The sequence below is a fragment of the Mustela nigripes genome, chromosome 5 (assembly GCF_022355385.1).
Source record: "Mustela nigripes isolate SB6536 chromosome 5, MUSNIG.SB6536, whole genome shotgun sequence".
NCBI lineage: Eukaryota > Metazoa > Chordata > Mammalia > Carnivora > Mustelidae > Mustela > Mustela nigripes.
In genome coordinates, this window is record NC_081561.1 from 140,681,313 (window position 1) to 140,689,437 (window position 8,125).

The window sequence follows — 8,125 nt, forward strand, 5'->3', positions numbered from 1 at the left end:
CATTTGAATTCTATACTAAGCACTTCTATTATGTACCTCTAAATAACATATTTATAATCTTAATACCATAAGTATATCTACCAATTCTTACTTTAAAATTCATTTGCTATTTTTTGCTGGTGTACTTAAATATGAGTTTGTTGTGTATGGACTGTATCAATCTCGTTAAACTCATAAAATTCTAACAATTTACTCTTTCAGTATGCCTACACCGCCATGCATATACCACATTATACCATACCATTAGAAGATATGTCATATATATTCTATTATTCTTGAGAAGGTGCTCTAGCCTGAAAGTTTGTGTGCCCCCCAAATTCATATGTTGAAATCTTAACCCCCAGAGATGACTGGTGTTAGGAGGTGAGGACTTTGGGAGGTGCTTAGGTCATGAGGGAGGAGCCTTCACAAATGTGATTAGAGTTTTTGTAAAGGAGACTTCACAGAGACCTCTTGCGCTCTCCACATGTGAGGACACAGCAAAAAGGTGCCAGTTTATGAGCTAGGGAAACATGCCCGTGTTAGTGCCATGACCATGGACATCCAGCATCCAGAATTGTGATTATTAGATGTTTGTGTTTATAAGCCACCCAGTCTGTGGTATTTTTGATACAGCCGCCTGAAGAAACTAAGAGAGGCTTCTAACTTAATTATGACTATCTATTGTGAAATGCAGCCCAATTGCAAAGCTGTTAAAATAATTTTTAATGTGTCTTAAAATTGATAAAATATGGTCTCTGTAGATTCTTTTGGATTTTCTATGTAGATAAGCATATCCTCTGCAAACAAGTTTTATTTCTTGCTTTCCCATCCCTGTACCTTTGTATACCTTTTTTTTTTTCCTTCTAGAAGTAGATAGGACAATTAGTACAAGGTTAAATAAAAGTGTTGGTAACAGACATTCTCCTCAAATGGAAAGTATTAATATTTTTGCCACTAAGTATGATGTTTATTGTTTTTTCTTCTCTAGACATCCTCTTAATTAGGCCAAGGAAATTCTTTTCGTGGATTGCTAAATTCACCTTCTTCATGAATAGTTTGAGTTTTATCAGACATTTTTACATGAATTGAAATGGTTATGATTTTTCCCCTTTTGTTCATTGATAGGGTAAATTATGTTTATCAGTTTTCCAATGCTGAACAACCTTGCATTCTTGATATAAATCCAACTTAAACAGATCATATTGTCTTTTTTAAAAAGATTTTATTTTAGAGAGAGAGGCAGATAGCAACAGAGAGCAGAGGTGGGGAGGAATGGGAGAAAAGCAAGCTCCCCGCTGAGTAGGGAGCCCAGTGGAGGGCTCCATCCCAGGACCCTGGCATCATGACCTGAGCCAAAGGCAGATGCTTAACTGACTGAGCCACCCAGGCACCCTGTTCTTTGTTTAAACTGTTACTGGAGTTAGGTTGTCAATATTTTTGCTTAGGGCTTTTGCAACTATATTCATAATTGAGATTGTCTTTTTTGTACTGTTCTTGGTATCAAAGTTACACTAACCTCCTAAGTTGGGGAGTATGCTCTTTTAACTGGAAGAATTCAATATTGAAATTACTTTATCCTTAAATTTTTGGTAGAATACACCAGTAAAGTCAACTGGGTCTATAGCTGCTTTGTGAGAAGATTTTTTAAAATCACTGATTCTGTTTCTGTGATAGTCATAGGAATGGTTTCTACTTCACAGACAAGTTCTCTACATCATGGACAAGTTGGGTAAGTTTATTTTTCTTGGAATTTTTTATTCTAAAATTTAATAATATTGACCTAAAAGCATTCATAATATCCTCTTTTGATGTTTACATTATAGCAATAACTCCTTTTCATTTTAATATTGGTAAATTGTGCCTTTTTTCTTAACTGGTCCACTAGAGGTTTATTGATTTTATTAGCCTTTTCAAAGAATCAAGTTTTTTTGAGATTCTATTTTGTGTTTGTTTTCTGTTTAACTAATTTGTGTTCTCTTAAGATTCCTTCTATTTTTGTATTTTGTTCATTTTTCTAATTTCTTGAGATCAGTGCTTACCTCATTCAACTATTTGGTCAAATTTGAAAAGAATGCATATTCTCCATCCCTTCAGTACAGTGCTGTAAATATTATTTCAGTGGCTCAAGTCTGGAAAGCATGTAATTCAAATCTTGTATTCGCCCCATAATTTTCTGGTCTGTTTGTTTTACAAGCCATAGGTTTAAATCTCCAATAGTGTCTATTCTTGTAGTTTTCTCTGTATTTGAATTATATAATTTTAGGTCATATATTATATGCAATTAAAATTTACTATTTTCCAGGTGAATTTAATCTTTTATAAAATTTATGAAATGACCCTCTTTTTCTCAAATAATTCTTGTCTTAAAGTATGTTTTATCTGATATCACTAATCATCTTTCTTTTGGTATTTGCAATACATGTCTTTTTCTGTCTTTTAAATTTTGAACCTCTCTGTGCTGTCATGATTCAGATGGTTCTATTATAAATGACATATAATTGAGTGTTGTTTTCTTACCTAGCCTGACATATTTATCTTTTAACTGGGATATTTAGTCCATTTACATTTAATGTAATAATTGCTATATTTGGGTTTAAATTTTTCCATGCTGTCTATATTTTCTCTTTGTATTATCTGTTCTTTGTTTCTTTTCCCTTCCTTCCGTGCCTGCTTTTGGATTTTTATCATGCTTCTTTTTCTTCTAATTTATATGTCCTTGTATCCTATTTTTGCTGATTATATTTTTTATTTTTTTATTTTTAAAGATTTTTTTTAATTTATTTATCTGACAGACAGAGATCACAAGTAGGCAGAGAGGCAGGCAGAGAGAGAGGAGGAAGCAGGCTCCTTGCCGAGCAGAGAGCCCGATGAGGGACTCGATCCCAAGACCCTGAGATCATGACCTGAGCCGAAGGCAGACGCCCAACCCACTGAGCCACCCAGGCACCCCCCCCTATATTCTCATTCTTAACACAAAAATAAAACACATAGGTTACTACTGCTGAGCCACCCAGGTGCCCCTGTTGACTATATTTTTATTGGTTATCTTAGAAATTACAACATGGGCTATTAAATTCACCAAGTCTAATGTTAACCATTACTTTACCTTCCTCTTGAATAGGGCAGTGACCTTGGAACACTTTAACTCTGTATGTACCATCCTAAATATTGTTGCTATGTATTTTAATTTTATATATTTTAACAACCACTCAAGTCATTATTGTTTTGCACAATCAATTTTCATTTAATTTATCCAAATAGTTGCCTCTTTTCTTGCTCTGCATTTCTTCTAGAATCCCAGCACCTCTGGAAAATCACTTATTTATCTTCTATCTGAAGTACATCCTTTAATATTTTAATTATTGAAAGTCATTTTGTGGTAAACTGTTAATTTATATAAAATGCCCATTTCATCTTAATATTTTAAATGTCATCATTTGGAACGCCTGTGTGGCTCAGTGGGTTAAGCCTCTGCCTTCGGCTCAGGTCATGATCTCAGGGTCCTGGGATCGAGTCCCACATCAGGCTCTCTGCTCAGCAGGGAGCCTGCTTCCACCTCTCTCTCTGCCTCTCTGCCTACTTGTGATCTCTCTCTCTGTCAAATAAATACATAAATTAATAAAATAAATCTTTAAATGTCATCATTTTTTCTGAATGTATAATTCTAGGATGGGATGGTTTTCTTTCAGCACACGGACAATACCATTGCAATGTCTTCAAGCTTCCATTGACTGATGACTTAGTAACAATCTTAAGTGTTGTTCCTTTAAAGTTTTTGCCTCTTGTCTTGGCTCTTCTGCAGTTTCACTGTGCTGTGTATAGATGTGGATTCATTTTTATTTGCTTACTCTGGAACTGTTGAACTTCTAGAATCTGTGGGTAGGTTGGTGTCTTTCATTAGTTCTGGGAACCTTTCAATCATTTTTTCTCCTTCCTTTCTGGAACTCTCATGAAACATTGGATAGAATTTGTTATCTTTTTATTTGCCTATACATTTATCCTCTCTTCTATATTTTCCATCTTCTGGTGTCTGTTGAATTCTGAATAATTTTTCTGACCTCTCTTCCAGTTCACTAATTTTCTTTGGTTATATCTAATGTAATTTCAGCTTTCTTTTTTAGAAGCTACTTTTGGTATTTTTTAAAAATCTAAGTCACGGGTGCCTGGATGGCTCAGTCGGTTCAGCATCTGCCTTCAGCTCAGGTCATGATGCCAGGGTCCTGGGATTGAGCCCCAAATTGGGCTCCCTGCTCAGTAGGGAGTCTGCTTCTCCCTCTGCCTCTCCCACTCCCCCTGCTTGTGTTCCCTCTCTCACTGTCAAATAAAATCTTTAAAAAAATTTTTTTTTAAATCTAAGTCATTATATAGTTCCTTGTTACTAGAAAACTTTCAACCTTTTATTCTTAAAATTTACATAACCATAGTTATTTTATCATCTATATCTGATATTTCCAATATCTCTAAAATTTTTGGAGGAGGGGATTTTTCTATTTGTTCCCATTTGTGGCATCTTATTTCCTTGTATGCCAGTTATCTTTGTTTAGTGATTATGCCATTTGGAAGTGCTGGTATGAATGTGTCTTCCTCCTTTCTCAGATGTCTGGGGACACCACCACTATGGGATCTCTGATTTAAACTGTCAGCTTGTGATTCCCTGGATCACTCAAGAGTCATGAACATGGGATGTTTACTTCCAGGTCACCCTTATTTCATATATATAGCCCTTGGCAGTCCCAACTTAATGAATGTGTTTGATTATCAGACTGCCTTGGCCAGTCCTAGTCTTTGACTTCTGTCCCCTTTACCTTGCAAAACCACAACTCAGTCTCTCAGTTGTCTGTTTTGGCTTTAGAAATGACCACAGAGTGAGGCCTTGCACAAAAATGCCCAGCTAAGAACGTTAAGTGGGATCAGAAATAAAACCCTGCCCTATGTCACAAGCCATGTGCTGGAGGATGAAGGGCCTTTTAAAAATTATCTGGCCACGGGGAACATTTTTTTTTGTAAATACCTAGGCAGAGGGGCTGCCAGATATGCCGGTGCCATCCTTTCCTCAAGCAAAAGTAGTTTCTTTTTTTTTTTTTTTTTTTTTTTAATTTATTTATTTGACAGACAGAGATTACAAGTAGGCAGAGAGGAAGTCAGAGAGAGGAGGAAGCAGGCTCCCCGCTGAGCAGAGAGCCCGATGCGGGGCTCGATCCCAGGACCCTGGGATCATGACCTGGGCCGAAGGCAGAGGCCTTAACCCACTGAGCCACCCAGGCGTCCCGCAAAAGTAGTTTCAACTGCTGGTTTCCTCTCTGGTTTCTTGCCTTTTCCTACATTTTTGTCAATAATTTTTTTGCTAGCACTTTGATCGGTTAAAAACATTTCATCTAGATTTGTTGGTTGTCCTCAATGGGAGGTGGTTCTAAATTCTCTAGCCTGCTATTACTGAAGCAGAAGTTTAGAGTTTAACTTTGTAAATGGTTCTATTTGGGGTAATCTCATTTACAGAGAAAAATCTATAAGAACAGAATTACTATTCAAGAGTCATTTTTTTATTCGTTTCAGAGGTAGTATTTAGCCATTCATCAGTTGCAGATAAACCCAGTGCTCATCTCATCGAGTGCCCTCCTTAATGCCCGCCACCCAGTTATCCCTTCCCCCTGCCAGCGCCTCTCCAGCACCCCTCAGTTTGCTTCCTAGAGTTCAGTGTCTCTTATGGTTGACCTCCCTCTCAATTTTTATCTTATTTTATTTTGCCTTCCCTTCCCCAGTGTTCATCTGTTTTGTTTCTTAGTTCCACATGTAAATGAAATCATATAATATTTGTCTTTCTCTGACTTATTTGCTTAGCATAATACCCTGTAGTTGCATCCACATCATTGTAAATAGCAAGATTTCATTCTTTTTAATAATATATTTTATTAATATATAATATTATATTACTAATATGATATTAATATTATAATTATATTCTTATGTAATTATATATTAATATATTTTGATAATTAATATAATAGAATATATTATATATTATATATTTCTTTATACACACACATATATATATATACATACATACATGCATGCATACCACATCTTCTTTTTCCATTCATCTGTCAATAGACTTCTGGGTCCTTTCCATACTTTAACTATTTGGACATTGCTGCTATAAACATTCGGGTACATGTTCTCCTTCCAATCACTATGTTTGTATCATTTGGATAATACCCAGTAGTGCAATTGCTGGGTCATAGGGTAGATTTATTTCAACTTTTTGAGGAACCTCCATACTGTTTTTCGGAGTGGCTGTACCAGTTTGCATTCTGTTGCATTGCACCAACAGTGCAAGAAGATTCCCCTTTCTCCACATTCTCGCCAACATCTCTTGTTTCCTGAGTTGTTAATTTCAGCCATTCTGACCAGTGTGATGTGGTATCTCATTGTGATTTTGATTTGTACTTCTCTGATGCCAAGTGATGTTGAGCATCTTTTCATGTGTCTGTTGGCTGTTTGTATGTTTTCTTTGGAGAAATATCTGTTCATGTCTTCTGCCCATTTCTTGACTGGATTTTTTGTTTTGGGGGTGTTGAGTTTGATAAGTTCCTTATAAATTTTGGATAATAGCAAATATCTTCTGCCATTGTTGTCTTTTGATTTGTTGATTGTTTCCTTTTCTGTCCAAAAGCTTTTTATCTTGATGAAGTCCCAATACTTAAGATTCCCTTTTCACTGATATTTTAACTTACCTTTTTTCTTCTAAAATATACTCTAGCTTATTTATGTTACAATAACTTGACTAATAGAGGCTATGATTTGAATTCTGACTTCTGTCGAGCTACCTTTTTAGAATAGTGTATCAAAACATACTCATAAAAATTCAGCATTATAGAAAAGTATTAAGAGCTAAAAGTTCACCAAAAATCTACCTAGAAATAATTATCTTTAACATTATCATTCTGGAAATTTTCTCTGTGTAATGTACAGTAACATCAGATTATTAATATTTTAACATCACACTATATGTCATTGTATAATAGTAATAAAATTAATTTATTTGAAGTTAACCTAAGAGGATCAAACTATGAGAACCGATTAACAATATTTCCTGGGCTCCTTACCCTTGAGCATGTTTTTTCATTACCTGGCACAATTTAGCTGAGTACATAATTCTTTCTTTCCAAACTTAGTATTTTCTAACACAGGGAGGTTTTGTTTTTAGGCTATTTGTTTGCATTTTAAAGTGCAGTATTTTCATCCTTCCCTCCCCCGCCTTTGCAAGCCTGGATTTAACCAATAAGCAAATTTTTCAGAAGGGGCACATGGGTCCCTATTGCCTGAGTTTATACTGGCAATGTAAGTCTTTTACCTATATTTATAGTTGAATGATGACTTTTTATCTATTCCAATTATTTTCCTTCTATTTCTATTGTGGTTCTGCATCCATTAAGCCACCACTCTGTTGAGAGGATTTTCATCTATGTCTTTCATTCTTTAACATGGTCTCAACTTTATTCTGTAATTGTACTAATGTGGTTTTCATTTTGTTTCCATATCGCCACCTTTTTCTCTGTATATTAATTTTTGTGTTGTTCTTCAGGGATTTTCTTTCCATTTAGAAGTGAACTTTCAGGGGCGCCTGGGTGGCTCAGTGGGTTAAAGCCTCTGCCTTCAGCTCGGGTCATGATCTCAGGGTCCTGAGATTGAGACCCACATCAGGCTCTCTGCTCTGCAGGGAGCCTGCTTCCCCCTCTCTCTCTGCCTGCCTCTCTGCCTACTTGTGATCTCTCTCTCTCTCTCTGTCAAATAAATAAATAAAATCTTTAAAAAAAAAAAAAGAACTGAACCTTCTGTCTTTATATACTTGTTTTGCTACATTATGTTGCTTAAGTGTCATGTATTTTCATCTTCTTTGTGCATAATAAACTTCATCTAGACCCATTCGGCCAAATAAATAAGAGTTGTTCCAAACAACTCTCGCTCCTTATCCGAGACTGCTTTTGGCCATCTCTGTTTGACATAACCACTTGTTCTCTCTTCCTTTATCTGGAGGTGGGAGGGGGCATGAGTTGTCCCAACAGCACTGTTGGGGTTAGTCCTATAATATCTTTGTTAGGAGATCTGGCATCTGGTCCCTCTTTTGAGGGTTTGTTACTAGAGT